The sequence below is a fragment of the Triticum aestivum genome, chromosome 5B, assembly GCF_018294505.1.
Source record: "Triticum aestivum cultivar Chinese Spring chromosome 5B, IWGSC CS RefSeq v2.1, whole genome shotgun sequence".
Taxonomy (NCBI): domain Eukaryota; kingdom Viridiplantae; phylum Streptophyta; class Magnoliopsida; order Poales; family Poaceae; genus Triticum; species Triticum aestivum.
Window position 1 is genome coordinate 25,512,366 of NC_057807.1, and position 25,194 is coordinate 25,537,559.

A 25,194-nucleotide genomic window follows, 5' to 3' on the forward strand; every position below is an offset into this window, starting at 1 on the left:
AGGACATATTGTTTCTTGGCAGCTATGAGGATGATCCTCAGGTTCCGGACCCAGTCCGTATAGTTGCTGCCATCATCTTTCAGCTTGGTTTTCTATAGGAACGTGTTGAAGTTCGTGTTGACATGAGCGTTGGCCATTTGATCTACAAGACATATTTTGCAAAGATTTTAGACAAAGTTCATGATAATTAAGTTCATCTAATCAAATTATTTAATGAACACCCACTCAGATTTGACATCCCTTAGTCATCTAAGTGTTACACGATCCGAGTCGACTAGGCCGTGTCCGATCATCACGTGAGACGGACTAGTCATCGTCGGTGAACATTCTCATGTTGATCGTATCTTCCATACGACTCGTGTTCGACCTTTCGGTCTCCGTGTTCCGAGGCCATGTCTGTACATGCTAGGCTCGTCAAGTTAACCCTAAGTGTTTTGCATGTGTAAAACTGTCTTACACCCGTTATATGTGAACGTAAGGATCTATCACACCCGATCATCACGTGGTGCTTCGAAACGACGAACTTTAGCAACGGTGCACAGTTAGGGGAGAACACTTCTTGAAATTGTTGTAAGGGATCATCTTATTTACTACCGTCGTTCTAAGTAAACAAGATGCATAAAACATAATAAACATCACATGCAATTATATAAAGTAGTGACATGATATGGCCAATATCATATAGCTCCTTTGATCTTCATCTTCGGGGCTCCATGATCATCTTGTCACCGGCATGACACCATGATCTCCATCATCATGATCTCCATCATCGTGTCTTCATGAAGTTGTCACGCCAACGACTACTTCTACTTCTATGACTAACGCGTTTAGTAATAAAGTAAAGTAGTTTACATGGCGTTCTTCAATGACACGCAGGTCATACAAAAAATAAAGACAACTCCTATGGCTCCTGCCGGTTGTCATACTCATCGACATGCAAGTCGTGATTCCTATTACAAGAACATGATCTCATACATCACAATATATCATTCATCATTCATCACAACTTCTGGCCATATCACATCACATGACAATTGCTGCAAAAACAAGTTAGACGTCCTCTAATTGTTGTTGCATCTTTTACGTGGCTGCAATTGGGTTCTAGCAAGAACGTTTTCTTACCTACGAATAACCACAACGTGATTTTGTCAACTTCTATTTACCCTTCATAAGGACCCTTTTCATCGAATCCGCTCCAACTAAAGTGGGAGAGACAGACACCCGCCAGCCACCTTATGCAACTAGTGCATGTTAGTCGGTGGAACCGGTCTCACGTAAGCGTACGTGTAAGGTTGGTCCGGGCCGCTTCATCCCACAATACCGCTGAAGCAAGATAAGACTAGTAGCGGCAAGCAAGTTGACAAGATCTACGCCCACAACAAAATTGTGTTCTACTCGTGCAATAGAGAACTACGCATAGACCTAGCTCATGATGCCACTGTTGGGGAACGTTGCAGAAAATTAAAATTTTTCCTACGGTTTCACCAAGATCCATCTATGAGTTCATCTAGCAACGAGTCATGGGAGAGTGATTGCATCTACATACCACTTGTAGATCGCGTGCGGAAGCGTTCAATGGAACGGGGTTGATGGAGTCGTACTCGCCGTGATTCAGATCACCGATGACCTAGTGCCGAACGGACAGCACCTCCGCGTTCAACACACGTACGGAGCGGATGACGTCTCCTCCTTCTTGATCCAGCAAGGGGGAAGGAGAGGTTGATGAAGATCCAGCAGCACGACGGCGTGGTGGTGGATGCAGCAGAACTCCGGCAGGGCTTTGCTAAGCAACTACGGGAGGAGGAGGAGGTGTTGCAGGGAGGAGGGAGGCGCCAGGGCTTATGGGTGCGACTGCCCCTCCCTCCCCTCCCTTTATATAGGGGCAAGGGAGAGGGGGGGGGGGGGGCGCAGCCTTGCCCCTTCCTCCAAGGAAGGGGTGCGACCAAGAGGGGGGGAGGAGTCCATCCTCCCCAAGGCACCTAGGAGGTGCCTTCCCCTTTTAGGACTCTCCCCTCTCCAAGTCTTCTTGGCGCATGGGCCTGTTGCGGCTGGTGCCCTTGGCCCACATAGGCCAAGGCGCACCCCCTACAGCCCATGTGGCCCCCCGGGGCAGGTGGACCCCCCCCCCCGTGGACCCCCGGACCCCTTTCGGCACTCCCGGTACAATACCGATAAAGTGCGAAACTTTTCCGGCGACCAAAATAAGACTTCCTATATATAAATCTTTACCTCCGGACCATTCCGGAGCTCCTCGTGATGTCCGGGATCTCATTCGGGACTTCGAACAACATTCGGTATGCTGCATACTTATATTCATACAACCCTAGCGTCACCGAACCTTAAGTGTGTAGACCCTATGGGTTCGGGAGACACGTAGACATGACTGAGACGGCTCTCGGGCAATAACCAACAGCGGGATCTGGATACCCATGTTGGCTCCCACATGCTCCTCGACGATGTCATCAGATGAACCACGATCTCGAGGATTCGATCAAACCCCGTATACAATTCCCTTTGTCAATCGGTACATTCCATGCCCAAGACTCGATCGTCGGTATCCCAATACCTCGTTCAGTCTTGTTACCGGCAAGTCACTTTACTCGTACCATAATGCATGATCCCGTGACCAAACACTTGGTCACTTTGAGCTCATTATGATGATGCATTACCGAGTGGGCCCAGAGATACCTCTCCGTCATACAGAGTGACAAATCCCAGTCTCGATCCGTGTCAACCCAACAGACACTTTCGGAGATACCTGTAGTGCATCTTTATAGTCACCCGGTTACGTTTTGACGTTTGGTACACCCAAAGCACTCTTACGGTATCCGGGAGTTACACGATCTCATGGTCTAAGGAAGAGATACTTGACATTGAAAAAGCTCTAGCAAAACGAACTACACGATCTTGTGCTATGCTTAAGATTGGGTCTTGTCCATCACATCATTCTCCTAATGATGTGATCTAGTTGTCAATGACATCTAATGTCCATAGTCAGGAAACCATGACTATCTGTTGACCAACGAGCTAGTCAACTAGAGGCTCACTAGGGACATGCTATGGTCTATGTATTCATACGTGTATTACGATTTCCGGATAATACAATTATAGCATGAATAAAAGACAATTATCATGAACAAGGAAATATAATAATAATGCTTTTATTATTGCCTCTAGGGCATATTTCCAACATCTAAGGTTTGGGATTTTTTAGTTTTATGATTTCTTTTTCATTTAATTTTGTGTTTCCATTTTAATTTTTTTTCATTTGTTGGTATTTTACGATACTACACATTATACACGTTATATATATATATATATTATATATATATATATATAAATAGAATTTCTAGTAGAACCAATCATGCATATATATATCATCAATGTCTCACAAACCACCATATTAATTAATTCACACATACACAAATGTATAGCTAGCTATATACAATTTCTCCTACATATGCATGTTGCCTTCGGAGGCAGTGACATTAGCCTAATTGGTGCCTTCGGAGCACGATGACAATTGGAAGTGGTTTTCATGGGGGCGGTAGCGGGTAATAGTATTCTCTCTTCGATGACCTGGTCGAGCAAAAATCCCGCTATTTCCTCTTGAAGTGCTTCTACGCGCTCCGTTTCTAGGAGCTTCTCCCGCACCTCTCTGAACTGTTAAGAAGGAGATCAATATGCATGTATATTAGTTGTGTGACTAGATATCAATAATGATGTAAAAATTGTGAATAGTGTTCTGACAAGCGTACACATTCCTGTCTTTGAGATCTGCTCCTTTCGGACGCCATCATGCGAATGTTCTCGCAAACGCAGAATGCACACAGATCAGTCCCCTGCGCCTGCTTCAGGGCCTTTACGAGAATGGAATTTGATCAGATAATAATTAATCAAGCATGATAATTAAAGAGATGGCAGCTAGCTAGCTAGCTAGTACTACTTAATTACTTACCTTGGGTCGAAACCATTGAAGCTTTTTTTTCCATTCGCCATCCGTGACGCTGATGAACCTTTCCCAAGCCCTGCCCGCCGACAAAGAAAATGAATAAAGGGGTTATTAAATAGTTCATATCATGAAATGACGAACTAAATAGGCTGAGATATATAGTTAATAATGATTGAAATTACCTGTTGACTATCCCAAACAAGATGTTATAGTCAGTTTTAACTTTGAGTAGTGAGTCTAGTATTTAAACTGTTCCGTCGTCAACTTTAATGATACACAAGACCCAGTGAAATCTGCATGCACACACATTTGCATGTCTTAATTAAGCGGGCATATGTAAGCAAAAACATGTAGCTAGCTAGTAGGCAAAAACAGAGAATTTGTAGTACAAGACAGTGTGACTCACTGGAAGTTGTAAGGAAGTAGTATATCTTCATTGTATTTGAGGCGCTTTAAGAACTCTAGCATGTTGTCCTCTATGTCCTTTTGATGATGTCGATTTATCCGCCATGTGTATTCATTAACGGTGTTTGGGTCAATGAACTCAATGCCATAGCGTCCAGCTTTTCTCATTTCATACATCTTCATCCTGCATAATACCACAGAAAAGAATATAGTGATGATAATTACAGGTAATGATTGATCAAAAGGATCACTACAACTAGCTTGAGACTTAAATTACAGAAAGAAATCACTTACAGACAATAGCAACTGACGATAGATTTGTCGAGTGCGTCTTGATTGTATAACTGAAACAGTTCAGAATACTCAACGGACAGAGCTTTCTCATGGAAGTAATGATCCTCCTTGACATTCACCATGAGGGACAATCAATCTGAAATCTTGGTAATGTTCTTGTATCATTGATGCAATTCATACATTCTCGTTGGGAGGTTCTTGACCTTGTCTGGCTCGACCAAAGGTTGGCCCCGGACATATTTCCGTTTTATTTCATCCTCTCTAAGCACAGGCATGGGCTCGATCTCGAGGAGTTGTCCAACAGTGATTTTGAGAACTTCTGCCTGCATTATATGCTCCTCCATTATTACCACATTTCTCACCTCAGGAACGTAAACTGTTTGCCCACAATAATATTGGGCGCGCATACTGTCACATGTTGTTGGCACAACAAGCGAGGGGATCGATTGCGCCGCCTGTTCTCCCAGCCGGGGAATGGTTTTCCCGCATTTTTTGACAGTTGCTTCTTGTTTGCTCGATCCCGCGCTCGCCTCCTTACGTAGACGTGCTCGATTTAACTTCCTGATGTGGCGCTCATAGTCTGTGTCAACAGGCTTGGGAGATGGTGGTTGAGCCATACGAATGAAGTGGTCAATCGTTTCCTCAGGCACTTTCTCCCTTGGCGGCGGTGGCGGTTTCGATGCAAAATGGGCTTCCACCTCGGCCTTCGATATGGCTGCGATTTCCTCCTCGGACCTGTCATAAGCCCTCTGCGGAAGAGGCGTGAGGCTTGGACCATATTTATATCGCTTGCCTCCGCCTGTACTTCCTGTACTACCTCGACTCGTACCGCTACGCACCATAGCTACGGGGCGTCTCTTCTGCGATTGCTGAGGCGGCGGAGACGGCTGACGGGGCTGAGTTGGACGAGGAGGAGTGGCCGCCTGAAGCTGTGCCGGACTTGGAGGAGGAGTGGCCTGAGGTTGTGCCGGACTTGGAGGAGGAGTGGACGTCTAACGCTGTGGTGGACTTGGAGCAGGAGGAGTGGCCTGACACTTTGCCGGACTTGGAGGAGGAGTGGCCTGACACTTTGCCGGACTTGGTGGACTTGCAGGAGCGGGAGACTGCTCACTCGGTGGCGGACTTCGACGAGGAGTCGGCTGACGCGGTGTCGGTGGCCTTTGAAAGATGATGCAATCCTTTTTCCATAGGATGATACGATGTTTGGCCTCTCCGAGAAAGCGCTCGTCGTCACCTCCAGGAATGTCAAGCTGTAGCTCCGAATATGGTGGGTCCACCACCTCATCAACCAAGACACGAGCATAGCCCGCTGGAATCGGGTTGCAATGGAAGGTTGCCTCGGGGGGATTTGTAAAATCAACGGCGTCCGCCACCTTCATGGATATGTTCGCTATTTTGACGTATAGCTCGCAGTTAGTGTTCTCCGTGATGTCATCCACGGGGTATCTACCCAACATTGCATCGTCCGGGGCGGAACCCGCGCTGCTTCTCGGCATGGATGGGGTGGTGCTATCCAATGCTGGATCATCCGCTAGAAGCTGCAGCTGCTGAGACCCCCTTTGTTGGGTAAGTGAGTCGATCTGCTCCTGCTGCCGCTGGAATTTGACTGTCAATTCCGCTTGACTTGCTTCTAGGCCTTGAAGGCGTTCATAGTCCCGCTTCCTCTGCTCCTCCTCCATCTTCCTCTTCTTCTCCTTCGCAATCTTCTTTCTCGCACGGGTTCTGTAGTCGGTGTTCCAGTCTGAAAACCCCTCATACCACGGAATAGCGCCCATGCCTCGTGTTCTTCCCGGGTGTTCAGGATTTCCCAGGGCACGCGTAAGCTCGTCGTTCTCTCTGTTGGGCTGGAACACCCCCGATCGTGCCTCTTCTATTGCAACAAGTATCGCATCATCGGCTCCCTTCAGACTTGCCTTCGTCAAAACATTGCCTGTCTTCGGGTCCAACTCCCCCCCATGCGCATAGAACCAAGTCCTGCACCTGGGGGACCAGCTCTTAGTAACCGAAGTGACACCTGCATCCTCCATCTCTTTCTCAGACTTATCCCACTTAGGCATTGCCACCGCATAGCCACCTGGCCCCAGCTTATGGAACTTATCCTTTTTTTCGGCATTCTTCTTGTTTATTCTCGACCGTTCCTTAGCTAATTCCGAATCCTTGAATTTCACGAAATCGTCCATATAGCACGTTGGTTCTCTAGTGTTCCCTCGAATACTGGAGTCTTCCTTCCTCCCTTGACGTACTTGTCCCATTCACGATTCTTGTGGTTCTTGAATGCAACCGCCATCTTCCTAAGAGCAGCGTCCTTGACTTTCTGCACATCTGCTTCTATGAAATGATCTGGTAGGGTGAAATGTTCCATGAGAGTATCCCAAAGCAGATCTTTTTGATTCTTGTCGACAAAAGTAACATCTGGATGTGGAGAAGCGTCCTCTTTGCCTTTTTGTCTTTTGTCTTTTGCTGGCTCTCTCCATTCTTGAAGGGAGATCGGGAGTTGGTCCTTCACAAGAACTCCGCACTGACGAACGAACTTGTCCGCAATCTTTTTAGGCGCTAATGGTTCGCCATTAGGTCTGACTGCCTCGATATTGTACTTTACGCCCTCCTTCAACTTTTTGTTCAGGCCTCGTTTCGTCCTTTTGCCTGAAGATTTGCTCGATCCGGATGTCTGAAAGAACAAAGATCGATTAGTTAATATATCTTCAAGTCATTTAAAACATGTGATGATCACCAGATACCTGCTTATATAAATATATACCTCGCCGGTCTTTGTTGTTTCAGGATCAACATGTTCTTCGTCATCGTCATAATCGTAGTTCATGACTTCATCAATTCGGTCGTCGCGATCGAATATCATATCACCCTCTCCGGTGTTGTTTAGAAATTCGGAGCCGTCATAATCTTCTTCATTCTGATCATCATCTAGCCTGCGTATCATATCGAACATGGTCTATTCTCCCTCTCTATCGGTATTGTCTGCCATAGCTTTTATTTAACTAATCCAAAAGAAATATAAAACAATTTAGTATTCAAATTACATCGTCTCGAATAATAGATATAATCTCGAATACTTCGTCTAGAATAATAGATATAATCTCGAATACATCGTCTCGAATAATATATAATATTGAATAGTACATCACTGGCTAGCTAATTAAAGATCGAATACTACAGAAGAATCTAGGACACTCACGGTTCCTGCGGCGCGGGCGGTGGATACCCAAAGAGAAGGAACCCTCACAGGATCATAGCTGAAGTGAGATCCCCGAAGATACTGCCAGGTATTGGAGAACCTGCCGCCCTCTAACGCAACCATGTAGCGATGGACGTGCTCGTCCTCCTCCCTAACACGGCGACGTACCACCTCCGGCGGGGCCGGGTCCCTCCGCACCGAAACTGGCCCACGCGAACGCCACCAAACGAGATCAGGGTCGACGACGGGACCCGGGGCCGGGTTCCTCATCAAGCGGCGCGCCCCTCCAGGCAGCACCTCCCAGTGCCAGCCCGGCGGAGCCCAGTCCCGGACATGGGTCGGCTGGACGTCGTCGCGGACGGGTCGACGGCGAGGATGCGGGCCGGGCATCGTCGAGAACAAATACTAGCTATATGCCCGCACAAAGTAACATTTTTTTAATGATTGGATTTTGATAACTAAAATTTCTAACATTTCTACTATTTCAAAAATCTATATACTATTTCATACTAATTAAGCATCTAACACTAAAAACAAAAAACACAACTTCTATACATATCCATTAAAAAACTGAAAAACAACATTATATAAAATATTTCCATACTAATTAAACACTAATTATATCCATCTAACATGCATTCATACATATATAATAGTGAAAAAATAATAATCTAAACTAATTAAACATACAAAATACGTATATACTAATATATACATGCATTAATTCGTACATATGTGTGTGTGTGTGTTCATCATGCTTGTGTGTGTGTATGGGCTTGGGGACGGGCGGCACCCATGGTGGCCGCCGGGGGCGAGGGAGAGGGGTTAGAGGGGGAGAGCTCACAGCGGGGCAACGGCGACGGCGAGGCGACGGCCGGGGGCGGTGACGGGCCGGGGCGGCGACGCGGGGACGGCGCGACGGGGACGGGCCTGGGGCGGTGACGGAGACGAGGGCGGCGACAGGGACGAGGGCGGCGACGGAGACGAGGGCGGCGACGGGGACGGGGCGGCGACGGCGACGGAGACGACGGAAACAGAGGAAGAAACAGAGGGAGAATGAAATTTTCGCAGGTGTTGTTTATATAGGAGGGGCCTTTAGTACCGGTTTGTGCCACCAACCGGTACTAAAGGCCAGTTTTGGCCAGCCCAAGCGGCAGGAAGCGACCCCCTTTAGTACCGGGTGGTGGCACCAACCGGTACTAAAGGCCCCCCCCCTTTAGTACCGGTTGATGGCTCTAACCGGTACTAAAGGCCTCGCGCTGCCACCCCAAAGTTTAGTCCCACCTCGCCGGGCGAAGGGCAGCCGCACTGGTTTATAAACCCAGCCGCGGCTACCATTTCGAACTCCTCTGTATAGCAGGCTTGTGGGCCTAAACTCTGCGCGCTGCCCTGTGAGTCTGCTGGGCCTTTAAGGCCTGTAATTACACACCTGTGGCCTATCAGGCCCACAGGGCAGCGCCCCAATTTTTTTTATAGTTTTTTTCTTTTCTGCTTTATTTTCTTCTATTTATTTTTGCGTAGTTTTTTGTATAGTTTTTTCTTTCTGTTATATTTATTTTCTTCTATTTTTTTGTGAGTAGTTTTTCATCTAGTTTGCCAAAATTCAACATTTTTTCTTTTCTGCTTTATTTTCTTCTATTTATTTTTGCGTAGTTTTTTGTATAGTTTTTTCTTTTCTGTTATATTTATTTTCTTCTATTTATTTGTGAGTAGTTTTTCATCTAGTTTGCCAAAATTCAACATTTTCAGAGTTTATTTTGTAGTGATTTTCAATTTCACGGTCATTTTGTAAACGATTGAAAAATAGCAAATATTTTTTTTTTCCTTTTCTGCTTTATTTTTTCTTCTATTTATTTCTGAGTAGTTTTTTCTTTTCTGCTATATTTATTTTCTTCTATTTATTTTTGAGTAGTTTTTTTATATAGTTTTTTTCTTTTCAGCTATAGTTTTTCTTTCTTTTCTGCTATTTTTTCTTTTCTGCAAAACTTGATGGTCAAAGTCTGGAATTATAACTTAAAAAAAGAAATGTCGACGTGCAATTAGTTTTTGCCATAACAGAAGAAGTCCGGAGTTGTAATAAGTTATTAAAAAATAAAAAAGAGGTGCAATGCTCGTTAATTTGCTTCAAGCCTTTCGGAATAGTGTAAACTGCACTACGCATAGCTCCGTGCAGTCTACCGTATTTCTGAAGGCTTGAAGCTAAGCAACGTGAGCATTGATCCTCTTCTTCATCATCTCTGCACTCAGGGCTTATAAACCGCTCCTAGTCCCTCTCACTTCGCGAGGTGGGACTAAAAAACAACTTACGTCTGGTTCATCCATGAACCGGTACTAAAGGTGCTCGTGGGGCCCCAGCCTTACCTGGCACAACCTCATTAGTACCGGTTCGTGGTACGAACCGTCACTAAATGGTGATGGTGGGGCCATAGCCTGACCGGAGGCTGACACAGCCTCTTTAGGTACAAAAAATTACAAACTTTTTGTTAGTGCCCGTAGTTTTCAAATTTGAATAGTTTAAATTTTGAATTATTTGAAATTAGTGTAAACTTGTTTGCACATAAAATTTCTTCGCGTTTCAAATGCCAAAACACATAACTACCCTAACTATTACAGAGATTCCCCTCTGGGTGCGAAACACAGAAGAAAGTGATGATAGCTAGTGAAGCCGATCACATCCCAGATCTTTGAGTGTGAAACTTTTTCTTCGCGTGTGTCCCTTTGCGCTGTAACCATGGAAAATCTTCATCATTTAACAGGATGCTCGGGTCAATATTCACTGTGAATGGAGCAATTTCATCAAACTTTTCATAATTTTCTGACTTGTCTGTCTTGTCATCCACTCCCACGATGTTTCTCTTCCCAGAAAGAACTATGTGCCGCTTTGGCTCATCGTACGATGCATTCGCTTTCTTATCTTTTCTTTTTCTTGGCTTGGTAGACATGTCCTTCACATAGAAAACCTGTGCCACATCATTGGCTAGGACGAATGGTTCGTCTGCATACGCAAGATTGTTGAGATCCACTATTGTCATTTCATACTGCGGGTCTTCCGTTACCCCGCCTCGTGTCATATTGACCCATTTGCACCGAAACAAAGGGACCTTTAAACCACGTCGATAGTCAAGTTCCCATATGTCCTGTATATAACCATAATATGTTTCCTTTCCCATCTTGGTTTCTGCATCAAAGCGGACACCACTGTTTTGGTTGGTGCTCTTCTTATCTTGGGCGATCGTGTAAAATGTATTACCATTTATCTCGTACCCTTTGAAAGTCATTATATTCAAAGATGGTAACTGGGACAGCAAGTACAAGTCATCTTTAATAGAGGTGTCATGCATGGTACGTGTCTGCAACCAGCTGGCGAAACTCCTGGTTTGTTCACATGTAATCCAGTCATCAGACCTCTCCGGGTGTTTGGAGCGTAGCAAATTCTTGTGTTCATCCATATACGGAGCCACCAAGGCGGAATTCCGTAGAACTGTGTAGTGTGCTTCAGTGAGAGAATGTCCGTCCATACATATTATTTGTTCTCCTCCTAGCGTGCCTTTTCCATCCAGTCTGCCCTTATGCCGCGATTCAGGAACACCAATCGGCTTAAGGTCAGGAATAAAGTCAATATAAAACTCAATGACCTCCTCATTTTGATGGCCCTTGGAGATGCTTCCTTCTAGCCTAGCACGATTATGAACATATTTCTTTAAGACTCCCATGAACCTCTCAAAGGGGAACATATTGTGTAGAAATACAGGACCCAAAACGTTAATCTCTTCGCATAGGTGAACTAGGACGTGCGTCATGATGTTGAAGAAGGATGGTGGGAACACCAACTCGAAACTGACAAGACATTGCACCAAATCATTCTGTAACCTTGGTATGATTTCTGGATCGATTACCTTCTGAGAGATTGCATTGAGAAATGCACATAGCTTCACAATGGCTAATCGAACGTTTTCCGGTAGAAGCCCCCTTAATGCAACCGGAAGCAGTTGCGTCATAATCACGTGGCAGTCATGAGACTTTAGGTTCTGGAACTTTTTCTCTGCCATGTTTATTATTCCCTTTATATTCGACGAGAAGCTAGACGGTACCTTAATACTGAGCAGGCATTCAAAGAAGATTTCCTTCTCTTCTTTGGTAAGAGCGTAGCTTGCATGACCCTGATGTATGCCGTCTTCTCCGTGCATACGTTGCTGGTCCTCCCGTGCCCCAGGTGTATCTTTTGTCTTCCCATACACGCCCAAGAAGCCAAGCAGGGTCACGCAAAGATTCTTCGTCACGTGCATCATGTCGATTGCGGAGCGGACCTCTAGGTCTTTCCAATATGGCAGGTCCCAAAATATAGATTTCTTCTTCCACATGGGTGCGCGTCCGTCAGCATCCTTTGAAACAGGTTGTCCGCCAGGACCCTTTCCAAATATCACCTTCAAATCCTTGACCATATCATGTACATCAGCACCAGTATGGTGGCGAGGCTTCGTCCGGTGATCCGCCTCACCTTTGAAATGCTTGCCTTTCTTTCTTACGGGATGCCTGCTCGGAAGAAATCGACGATGTCCCAGGTACACATTCTTCTTACAACTATTCAAATATATACTGTCGATATCATCCAAACAGTGCGTGCATCCGCGGTATCCCTTATTTGTCTGTCCTGAAAGGTTACTGAGAGCAGGCCAATCATTGATGGTCACAAACAGCAACGCCTTTAGGTCAAATTCTTCCCCCATGTGCTCATCCCACGCACGTACACCTGTTCCATTCCACAGTTGTAAGAGTTCTTCAACTAATGGCCTTAGGTACACATCAATGTCGTTGCCGGGTTGCTTAGGGCCTTGGATGAGCACTGGCATCATAATGAACTTCCGCTTCATGCACAACCAAGGAGGAAGGTTATACAAACATAGAGTCACAGGCCAGGTGCTATGGTTGCTGCTCTGCTCCCCAAAAGGATTAATGCCATCCGCGCTTAGACCAAACCATACGCTCCTTGCGTCATCTGTAAACTCCTTCCCGTACTTTCTTTCGATTTTTCTCCACTGCGACCCGCCAGCGGGTACTGTCAACTTTCCGTCTTTCTTACGGTCTTCTTTGTGCCATCGCATCGCCTTGGCATGCTCCTTGTTTTGGAACAAACATTTCAACCGTGGTGTTATAGGAGAATACCACATCACCTTGGCAGGAATCTTCTTCCTGGGGCGCTCGCCCTCGACATCACCATGCTCATCGCGGCTGATCTTATAGCACAATGCACCACATACCGGGCAAGCGTTCAAATCCTCGTACTCACCGCGGTAGAGGATGCAATCATTAGGGCATGCGTGTATCTTCTGCACCTCTAACCCTAGAGGGCAGACAACCTTCTTTGCTTCGTACGTACTCTCGGGCAATTCGTTGTCCTTTGGAAGCATATCCTTTATCATTATCAGCAACTTTCCAAATCCCTTGTCAGATACACCATTCTCTGCCTTCCATTGCAGCAATTCCAGTGTGGTGCCCAGCTTTTTCTTGTCACCTACGCAATTCGGGTACAACAATTTTTTGTGATCCTCTAACATGCGCTGCAACTTCTTCTTCTCCAAATCACTTGCGCAGTTTCTCTTTGCATCGGCAATGGCCCGACCTAGATCATCAACGGGCTCATCTGATGCCTCTTCTTCAGCTTCTTCCCGCATTGCCGCCTCAGCTTCTTCCCGCATTACCGGCTCAGCTTCTTCCCCCATTGTTGTATCATCGTATTCAGTGAACCCATGGCCAGGATAGCTGTCGTCGTCCTCTTCTTCTTCATTGTCTTCCATCATAACCCCTCTTTCTCCGTGCTTGGTCCAAACATTATAGTGGGGCATGAAACCGGACTCAAACAGGTGGACGTGAATGGTTCTTGACGTAGAGTAATTGCGACCATTCTTACAGCCAGCACATGGACAAGGCATAAAACCATCCACCCGCTTGTTTGCCTCAGCCGCAAGCAGAAAAGTATGCACGCCCTCAACGAACTGGGGAGAGCATCGGTCATCGTACATCCATTGCCGGCTCATCTTCATTACACAACACCGAATAGACCAAATTAATACAAGTTCATACAACACTTAAATGCAACAAACAAATAACTCTCTAGCTAAAGCATTTAAATGCAACAAAAAATGCGATCAAGATCGCAACTAAGGTAACAATTGATCCAACAACACAATGATACCAAGCCTCACTATCGATGGCATATTTTCTAATCTTTCTAATCTTCAAGCGCATTTTCTCCATCTTGATCTTGTGATCATCGATGACATCGGCAACATGCAACTCCAATTCCATCTTCTCCCCCTCAATTCTTTTCAATTTTTCTTTCAAGTACTCGTTTTCTCTTTTAACTAAATTTAACCTCTCGACAACAGGGTCGGTTGGAATTTCCGGTTCACATACCTCCTAGATAAAAATATCTATGTCAACTTGATGGGCATAATTTGTCATAAACACGAAATGCAACAAATAGTTTTAAAAGAGAATATACCACATCCGAATCATAACAAGGACGAGGGCCGACAGGGACGGATATCAAAACCATGGCACTATGTATAACAAACAACGTACGGGTAAGATAATTATTATACGAGTAACTATATATCCAAATCACACAAACATCAATCTTTTATATAAAATTTCATGAACAAGAGGCTCACCACAAGGTGGTGTCGGCGACGGGACGGTGCGGGCGATCGACGGTGGTTACGATGGAGATTTAGAAGGCACTAAGTAAACCACACCTACATATGCAAACTAAGTGTTATTTTGACCTCAAATTGCATATAAATCAAATACTACCACATATAATTCCTCCCAAATTACTAAAACCCACAATTAATCACTATATAAACCAATACAAGAGCTAATCTAGCAATGAGAGATGAAAGGACAAAGTTGCTAACCTTGGTGATCATTTGAATGGATGAGGGCCTGCAAATCTTGACAAATTTGGGGCAAATTTTGTGATGAACTCAAGAGGAAGAAGGGAAGAACAGAGGAGAGGGAGAGGGGAAAGGGGGAAGAACAGAGTGCGGGTGGACGAAGGATTTATATAGGACGACCTTTAGTACCGGTTCGTGCCACGAACCGGTACTAAAGGTGCTGGAAGGGCCCCACTCTGACAACATCCTGCCACCACTCTCGTTAGTACCGGTTCGTGGCACGAACCGGTGCTAAAGGTTTGCCAGAAACCGGTACTAACGAGCTCCTCCCGGCTAGCCGTTGGAACCGGCACTAATGGACACATTAGTGCCGGTTCTGTTACAAACCGGGATTAATGTGTCTCACATTTGACCCTTCTTCTACTAGTGATATGGAGCCTGCCTTATTTACTTGTGTACTGATCTGTTGGTTCTATCCTCAATTTTTTAATTTAAGGTGGTCACCAATCTTTGCATGTAGAAACAATGGAGAAAGCCTCGAGACTCCATAGTGAGAGAAGGGGAAGTATCCTTTGCAGCTGCATTCAAAAAAGGGGAATGAGGTGATTTGTTATATATAACTCATGGTATCAATTATCGAGCGTTCAATCAGGGTCAACGATGGGATAATATAATTCACAAATCCTGGTTTTCATGGACTAATAAGATAAATTGACCGAAAAATGATGATATCTAAAATGTTGTTGATGGTGGTAGATTCTATTTGATCTTAGTATCACATTTTTGTTTGGTTATGTATGTGGAGTGATAGTATATCATAATATGACACCCTTTCCCTCCTTTTACTTTTCTTAATATACTGAATTATTATTTTTCCGCATAAGCATATATTTACAACATCTATGGGGTTATTTATTGTCATGTCATTTGTAATCATTTCATGCCTCTACATTGGCTCTTCCTGAGATAAACATGGACTGAGATAGCCAGGTAGTTTATGTTCTGCACCCTTCCGAGTGAAAAGGTCAGGAAGTGCTGCTCTGATTTTTAACACATTCGAAAAATTAACTCACGTGTCTTCATTTTACCATGTATGTAATTTCAACATAAAGTATCGATGGAGCTCTACATCATTTCATTAATGGCACAAATCTAGCGGGCAGTCGAACAAGGATGCTATGAAGTACCAAAGAATAAAAATATCATCATGCTATATCAATATGTATTCTCTTTGCATTAAATAAAACTACTCTTTACGAAGGATTTCATCATTCGTACCAGTATAATTTTTACATACACCATAACATAAAAATAACATAAAAATAAAGTGAGGGATAAAAGTTGAATAATTAATAGATAAATTATAGTATCATCATACACAAAATTTCTCACATAATGTATCAATAGGCGCGACGTGCCGCCACGCGGGCATAGCTAGTTAAGTATTATTTTTCTAGGCACCTTGGACAAATTCTGGAAAGAGGGGCATGACTCGGAGGTATGAGCCCCGGCAAGGGCCATCACAGCTGCGCTGACAAGCGAGTGTAAGTTGGTGATGGTGCCGCGGTGTCAGAGTTTGGAAACTACCCTTGGGAGCACAAATTGGACAAAGTGCCTTGTGCCACTGGTGTTCCAACAATGTGATTTTGCTCTATAGTTTGCAGTACATTAGACAATTTTGTATGCTATTCAGTAATTAATGCTAAAGTTTATTTCTACAGCTTGTACATGAAGAAGTCCCTGTTTACCGATGGCGAAAACTCATCCTTGATCCAGCTTACTCCTGCAAATGTTGACCAACAGACAATTTTCTTCATGCCTTATTCATAACATCAAATTTCTCAACCTGATGGCATCTGTCAAGGATCTCTAAAGCCGATGGATTAAACTTGTGTTTTTCTCGTGTGTTCAGTATACATGGTTATCTTCATAGGTTAATTTCACTTTTGATGAACTGATGATAAAGCAACAATGGAAGAAGGTGAGCTAAAATAATCTTGTTATCTATTGTTGTTGCATTTTCCAGTATGCGTGTATCTGTATCTACTACTCTATAAAAAAAAGAGAGGAGCAGATCCAAACAATCACACCCATTCATCGTTAAAATCTAACGGCCCATAATCCTTCTGTGTTTAACACGGCAAACCACGCAATAAGCCACCGCAATCCATCGATGGCTAATCTGCCCGCCGTTAAAAAAAACAACCGCTACCCGCACGACAGCACGACCTCTCTCGCCCGGAAGCCCCTCCTCTACCGCACGACCTCCCCCTCCTCCTCCCGCGCCCTTCGCCGCCCCGTCGTTTCTCTCGCAGCCGGCGCGCAGCCGTTAGCCGCAGGAGCTGCTCCGCCGCGCCCTTCGCCGCCTCTCCCGCAGCCGCGCCCTTCGCTGCAGGTCGCCACGGGAGCCGCCCCGCCGCGCCCTTCGCCGCCTCCCGTAGCCGAGGACGAGGCGAGGATCTCGGAGAGCAACGTGATGGTGGGGATCCATTGCTAGGACGCAAGAGGGTGCTTGTCAGGCTGCTCGCCGAGGTCGAGGGGCTACACCTAATCATCACGCACGCCAATGTCATCCCGTTCCTGGCTTCCACTGTTATCATAACCTTCATGGCAAAGGTAAGTTCGTTTAGTTAATTTACTCTCAGTTGCACATTCGTATTACAGTTTACAAGCTTCTTAAAGAGGAGATTTTGTTATGCTGTGACATCTCTTATGGCTACGGCTGTGAAGTTACTGTATTTTTTGCTTGTTTTTTTCTTTCAGTAGACTGTATTCAGTGATATGGTTACAGAAGCAAAGTGTGTTTTCCTTACATTAAACAAATAGTTGTTGTTCAAGTGTTAATGCAAGTTTCATACTCACCTGTCGAGATCGAAAACTGAACTGAAATCTTTATTTGTTATGTTGTCAGGTGGATGAGGGCTTCAATGTCTTGGCCTGCCGTGCGTGGTCCTAGCCAGATGGTCACCACCGCAGTCGGTATCATTCATCACCGTGCTTGACGGAACTGCTCGCCACCGAGTCGGGTGCACCACAAGTACGAACACGCCGCCATCTACTCACTCCTCCCTTGCTGTAGGTCGGCAGATGGTGAGGAACGTCCATCCCATGGTGAGTTTCATTTTCCTTTAGACGATTTGCCTCAGTAAGTTTGGGCTTTCTACGGTGGACCACATTCTGGTGGACTACATTGTACTGAAGGTGGATTTGTATTATCGTAGATCCATGACTTCCAATTATTCCGCTGCCACACCGATGTACACTTTAGATTATGATAATGCAAATCCCTCCACCCCCACCTCCTCAGTTCGGAACATTGTTCCTATAATAGTGAAGATGAAAAACAATTGATCTTTTTGAGTAAAGAGCAAATTTTATCCTTGTTGAACCGCAGGTTGCAAGTTTCATCGTCCCACGATTATAAACAAACTGGTTGAGACTTGACGTCCAGGTTATTTAGACTGACCTACTGAACCAGGAACCAAGATTGCTGTGTTTCAACAATTGAGAAAATATCACATATGCAAAACCAGCTACCGACCAGATTGTTAGATCCTGGTGGTGTAAATAAGAACGAAAGCTTCTGAAGAGATCAGTGCACTATCTCTTATGCAATGCTACTGCAATTGATTACTTTCCAATCTCTGGTAAGATCTACAGAGCTTAGCAATATCTCTCTTCTCAAATTTACCAGGGTATATGATGTAGTTTCTTTTCATCTAATAAGGTGCATCAGGCTCATTGCTGAATAGTTTCTCTCAAATAATTTCTTTTTCAGCACATTTTGTATCAACTGCTAACTTTGAATCTTTGCTTCTTTAATCAGATCATGTCTAAATCATTAGATGGCATTTCCTGTTGTAGAGGCTTTCACACACATGCATGCCTAGATTGTACTTTCATTATATACGTGCTTATCTACTACCCTGTCAGCACAAGATGTTCCCACAACTGATGCCATCTACAACACTCAGGTTTCTAAGTTCCTATGATATTCTTTGTAGATTTATTCTGCTCATATTTATTGGGAACACTAGGAGGCATTGCAATATCATGGTAGCAAGGACAATTACTAGCTAGCTGAACTGAGGTAATATATTTATTGTGTTGGTGGCTATGAGATGATTTTGCTGAGACTGCAAATTGCATGTGTTAAACCTATTATCGGCACTAGATTAAGCATAGTTGGAAGGAATAACCATTGTTTTAGTGCTGAAAATGTGTCACTGACAAAAACTATTGCCTCGGATGCATAGCTTAATCATTGTAAATATTTTGGTGATGTATTCAAAACAACATTTTCTGCACGTCCAATATTGACGGGTTAATCCCAGTCTCCCAATGGTTTATTTGCAAGACATGCCGCATTTTCAGCAAGCTTGAATCAAACTTGCTGGTGCCAGTTCTGCCCTTAAAACATACACGTCCCTTCTATATTTCACATGCATGGGTTTCTTTAAAAATGTACGTGTGGTGTAAGGGAGGAGGTTCTGAGTGTGGCATGCCCTAGTTTGTCCCCTCTTTACTAGGTTCAGGGCTAGGTATTGTGGAATTTGAGATCTCGCACTAAGCCCTCAAACTCTCTAGCAAGATTATGTTTACATTATTCGTAGGTACTAAAAAGTATTCGGTACAAATTTTGGGTGCCTCGATGGTGGTATTGAATCAAGAGATAAATTTTCAAATGAGACAGGTGTGGTAACTTTTTAATTGAAATGTTCATGTTACCCTGTATGGTTTGGAAACAAGTCGACAGAGTGCATTTTTTCAGTGTAGGATTGTTTGGAAACGAACGGTTCTCTTTTGAATTTTGCAGTTTTTATGACGAATTGTTCAATGTTGTTAATGTGCAATAGAAGCATTTTCAAGATTGCAAGAAATAACACTCCGGAATTGGAAAAAAAATGTGCTATGCAATTTTTAATCAAACACGCTATTCTAATTCCTTTCTACAAATAGATAAGCATAGATCATTTTCAAGTAAGAGAATTATAATAGCGCAAGCTCTAGATGGCTGCTTATAATTCAAAATACTCTTCATTGTCTTGATAAAGTAGTTCACTTGCAGGATGTGGGGTTAAGGTTGGAATGGATAAACCTGGGTGGTTACTGCCAAGCATTTGGAGAAAATTGAGCCAATGGAGTGTCTTGAAAGCATCTCCATATTTACAGCTGAACAGATTTGTTGTCATATGAAACAGAGAGATTGTACCACACTTTGTAAAATGCCGAGGCACATTACATGTTCTTTCTTACTACTTATTTTACCACATATAAAAAGGTTTCATTATTGCTGCTACCCTAAGAATTGTGTCATCATTCCTTCATAATTGCAGTTTTTCATCCTTTGGGAATTTAGGATGCAAGGGATGGTATTTCATCAAAGATGATTTTTGGCTTGAAGGCGGAGGTACGAATTAGCCTCTGAACATCATGTTATCTTCTTTTGGCCAATTACTCGAACCAGAGAATTGAATATTGCGTTCTTGTCTTCTTCCAGGCTAGCAATAATAGGACTTTGTTCAGTGTGTCTTATGTACTTGATAGTGTTGACAAGAGCAAGCTTGAGGCAACCATCACGGGCGGTACAAAGTGATGCCCGCGGTGCTTGCTGCAGGACATAATTATTGTGTCGGCAGTATCTCTGTATTTCTTCCTCTTCTGATACATCATACATTTTAGGTTTCTTTCTCAAATCTGTTTCACCGCAGCTACTAAATTTTAAGATTCTTTCTGCACTGAAGTACATGTTGAATTTTTTTACAAACTTGGTGATCTCTATATCTCTCTTGCTTGGACTTGTGTATATTACTAATGTATCTGCTATTTCAGGTATGTCCGAAGTTCTATTGAAATATGCTCTTTCACAAATTTGCTGAACCCACATATTTGGGCACATTCAAGTTACGAAGTACAAACAGAACTTTATTTGTTTCTAATACAATATTTTGAGACTGATGGGAAACTATTACCAATACTCTGTGGACTCCCTAAGATCATTGGCATTGTATGCCTTCTAAGCCTTTACTATATCTGTAGAGAGGCCACATATAGAAGAAATTCGCAAGATCCGTTTTCTCCTATTGAGTCTTGCAGAAATGAGCCTAAAGTAAGTACCACTTCATCCGGAGATGCTTTTTGGTGTCTACACTCCAGAACGCTGTGTTTTTCTCTCCATCTGAACTTCTGGATCATTTTCTTATTATTATGCTCAATGCTGCTATATACGCAAGTCTGGAAATATTTTCCTTGCGTTATGCTGATAAATTTATTCTTTAGTATATTTTCTCTTGGGATTAATCTGTATTATGACAAACTTCTGTTGTCGGTTGAAGGTTTCCTGACATGATAAGAGTTCGTGTGTCCTTTTCCAAGAAAATGCAAGATGTTTCATGTATTGACAATATACTTTACATGGTTATCTGTGTTCTTTCACATAATTCACATCTATCATCATTCTTGGAGCAAGTAAATGCTGTTGGTGTTTGTTGGACCCAAGTCATTTAGTACTTATGTTTAGTGTGCTTTACTAACTGATAGTCTCTGCAATGTAAAGCTACTCTGGGTCAAATTCCACATTCCACTTCTACAGAGAGCTTGGGATTTAGCCACCCGTTTAGTCAGTGATATGTCATTTTTGTGCACTCTGATCTTTTTAATCCGAGGTGCACCTGTAGACATTAATAAAGCAAAAAAGTTCTACGATACCAAATGAAAGACGTTTTCATGAATTCTGCAGAGATATGCCTTCTTTACATTTTTATGAATTCTCACTACATAATATGCAAGTGTACCGCCACCCAGAGGACGTTTCCCCTTTGTGTTCTAATACTACATGTGTTGTCATACTACAGGTATCATAAGAAGTTTGAGAATACTTGATGGTGTTGTCCTATGTATGCTTTGTAGGCTGGAAGAAACTTCACCCGTATGTGATGACTCATGAATAATTTATCATATTTGTACAATGATTTGGATATACTGCAGATGTTTACTTGAACAAGTATGTTATCTGCCTTTATTGTCACATAGTTGTTCTAACAATACTCACAAGACAAATTCTGTGGAACATGTTCTAACAATATCTTCAGCTAGAGAATGTTATCACGTCCTACACAAAGAGATGGACTTTGAAGGCTCTGTACTGAGAATCTAACTAGAATTTAGTATAACATGGAAGTTATGAACAAGCAAATAATGTGTTTTAACAAAGTATGAAATAGCGCGAAGAACTGTTGACAATCGTCCCTTCTAGATGAAAACATGTTACGACAAATGATAATTTACCCCATGAAGTATTTGTGCGCATTATTATTTGTAAAACGGTCTATTCTTGGTGCATTAATCGGATACGTGCGTCTGCACGTGCAATTTTACTAGTCATAAAAAAAGGAAGCAAGTATATACCATGATTATAATGTCCTACTGATGTGCTTATTGTATCGATGAAACAAATCGAATGTATTTATTTTTACTAATCTAATTACTTGGATTCTTTTTTATTTTGTTTTATATTTTACATTAAAGTTTGCTTTTCTATTTTTTCTGATTCACAAATTACAGTCATGCCAATGGAAATGATGAATACACTCCTATAGTTGGTCGTAAAACCCGTCGAGCATCTGGCCAAACCTATTTGCGACGCAGGCCCAAAAAACTTTATCACTCGTTCTGGAAGCTGCCTAAAGAAAAAGCAGCACCACTGAAACATACAGTATGACTTCAAGGTAGCAATAAAAATCCGTCTCGGGTTCATTAATTGGTTCGCATAATCAAATTATTCAATTGAAACATGTGAGAAATTATTGTAAAAAGAATCTGGATGCATCATATTGAAAGTGGAATAGGGGCAACAACATCGATCCTTCGTAATGACCATCTGCTGGAAGGCGATGCAGTTGGCGATAATTTCCTTAGCTATTTCGCTGGCGCTGCACGGGCATTCATGAATTCCGAGTAAGCCATGACCCGGTTTTACAGGGTGAGGGATGCAGGAGCGGTCGACAATGAGGTGGCCCTGTCTAAGAGCACCCAGTAGACTGAGAGAGGAACATTGTTTCTGTAACACAATGATATTCAGACTTTCAGAGCACCCCGTGCACTATGTGAGATTTAGAAGGTATTCAGATTAGTGTTTGTTGATTTCTGCAAATTCCATTTGTGTGAGTTTTATATTTTCTATCACTGTTGACGTACTAACTAATCCACTGTTCTTTGATGTGCAGGTGGTACTGCCGGTGGATGCATCCATGTGCTAATCTTCGGGCACCAAGCGGACGGAGCCGAACGAGTTGGTCCCACCAGCTAGCTGACAGTACACACATGGGCGAGCATGGGCACCATGGAGCTAGGGAGTAAGCTGGGAGCGGATGGACGAGGCGTGAGAGGTTGAACGCGGGTGGGGAGCGGGCGGACCGTGGACAGAAGAGAATAACTCCGGGTTTGTTAATTACTAAGAAGTCACATATTGATCTTTCTTTTTTGTGATTGGTTTAGAGGGGCTTATCAGGCTTGCCGCGTGATCACATATTTATCTCTTTATTTATGTGGGTGGACAGAAACATCATTTCTAAAGTTTTCTTGGGGTTGTACTGAATAACAACTTGTTTAGTGATACCAACCCCTTCGAGCTCCCGCAACCCTTCGCCAACACTTATTCAGTTTCTCACCACAAGTGAGTTCTATTTGCACCAACATTCGTGTTAATCATTGTACGTACTGGTGATCAGAGTTTAGATAAATGGTACCAATGCTAGCGCTCGCCCTACATGGACAGAGTGGTGGCGAGATGCACAATTTTTCTAATCTATTTATTATTGGTCGCTCCATGCATCGTTTAGGGTAAAAAATGGCCAGAACATGAGTTCGTCCTTGGATAATTATCCATGCTTGATGGCACTATACCGCGTTAGCATACTTTAAGTTTGTCCTTGTATTATCACTTATTCAGGGGCAAACATGCCCAGAAAAAAAAATGATGAATTGTACTGTAGTTCTTGTAGTTAAAGATTACGTTTAAAATTGATCAACACCTGGGATGTTGCCAACTAGCAGGATTGATGAGACATTGAATTGCCATATTGCTTTTCCCTCTTATTGACATGTTAAGAATATATCTTTAACAATAGACTTTAATATTTGTGCTTTCAGGTAGTAAGAGACATGATCAGATCACTAACCGGTGATGAAGGCGTTATGTGGTCGTTGACGTCATGCTAAATGTTGGTGTAGTGCCAAATAAGAAGATACAGAACAATATTCCTAAGCTAGACATTATGGTACAATGGAAATTTGAGGATTCTTGCCTATCATACCCGTTTGTAGCCTATATCATGCTGCAAAATTCCATAAACATTTGGTCCACAATACTTTTTTTTGTTATATTGTTCCTGCCGAAGCATGGATGTAGGTGGATGTGGGCGCCTTGGCCGCCACCAAGGATGTAGGGGTCGCGCCCCAAGCTGTGAGTACGTGGTAGGTGCACCAAAACTGACGAGGACACTGGAGCCGTACTGCAACATGAGTGTTTTTCATAATTTACTTAGGTATGTGAAGTCTATTTAATGTTCACATATATGCTGAAATTTTGACATTGAAGAACCAGCAATGAAGTTGTATGAAATTTGTTGCAAGAGTTATACATTCTTTTTAGTACTGACTAATTCCCATGAGTACCAATGGTGAAATTTTCAGACCTATGTACTAGATGATATTTTCATTGTTGGCAATCTTCATCAACCTATCTAGGAGGACATTGCGGTACTAATTGCTGCACGAGTGTTCTCAGCACCGGCTAGCAAGAAGAGAGTATGATTGTTCAATGCTCACTGTTGTAAGCTTGGTTCACGAGGAGTTTCTCATTGTTGTACATGTAGGGTGTGGATAATATAAATAAAATCTATTTGTTCATTCTTCTACTGTACCTCCGATTCGCCCCCCACGGTTCAGTAGGTTCAGTTTTGTGCTTAAGTATTAGGAAGCCATCATCTTCTAAAACATATTGTTACCTACTCAAACATATCTTCTTCCTATGTGTTCTGATAAATTATTTGTAAAAACACGCATAAAATATAAGATGTAGAACCTGCATTGGACCGTGCTCATTTCCTCTGTCCATTTTTCTAAAGAAATAATAATTCCAGATTCCTACGCATTCACAATTATGACTTAGTGTGCTATTACATTTCCTGGAATCAGATGCTATATTTTCTTTGGGAATTTATTGACACAGTTCCTTAGAATAGTTGTATATTCGAAATGGACAAACTGCTTGATGTAATTCTATCATCCATTCTGATTTTGAGACAAATATACATGTTATGGAATGCCTTCCAGGTCAACCACATAGGCATTCTTTTAAGAACCGGGAGGAATTCGTTTGTCAATAAAATTAAAAATTTTCTCAGGGATGTTGTCTTATTTCTCCAGTAAGCAAATAAAGAGTGTGGTGAACT

General features: G+C 43.0%; 1 long non-coding RNA gene across 7 annotated transcripts; it reads left to right on the forward strand.

Annotated features, from left to right (window-relative positions):
* The first annotated feature begins 16,942 nt into the window (after positions 1-16,942).
* On the forward strand, positions 16,943-24,699 carry LOC123110205 (uncharacterized). 7 transcript variants are annotated; one of them, XR_006453224.1, is made up of 11 exons: positions 16,943-17,356; positions 17,652-17,851; positions 18,135-18,387; positions 18,745-18,830; positions 19,809-20,150; positions 20,241-20,849; positions 21,650-21,743; positions 22,721-22,859; positions 22,966-23,180; positions 23,299-23,414; positions 23,891-24,695. It is a non-coding gene; the product is annotated as an uncharacterized lncRNA (long non-coding RNA). The 7 variants fall into 7 exon arrangements; XR_006453221.1 differs by having other exon boundaries at positions 20,241-20,422; positions 20,573-20,849; positions 22,966-23,414; XR_006453223.1 differs by having other exon boundaries at positions 21,595-21,743; positions 22,966-23,414; positions 23,891-24,696.
* The last annotated feature ends 495 nt before the right edge of the window (positions 24,700-25,194 follow it).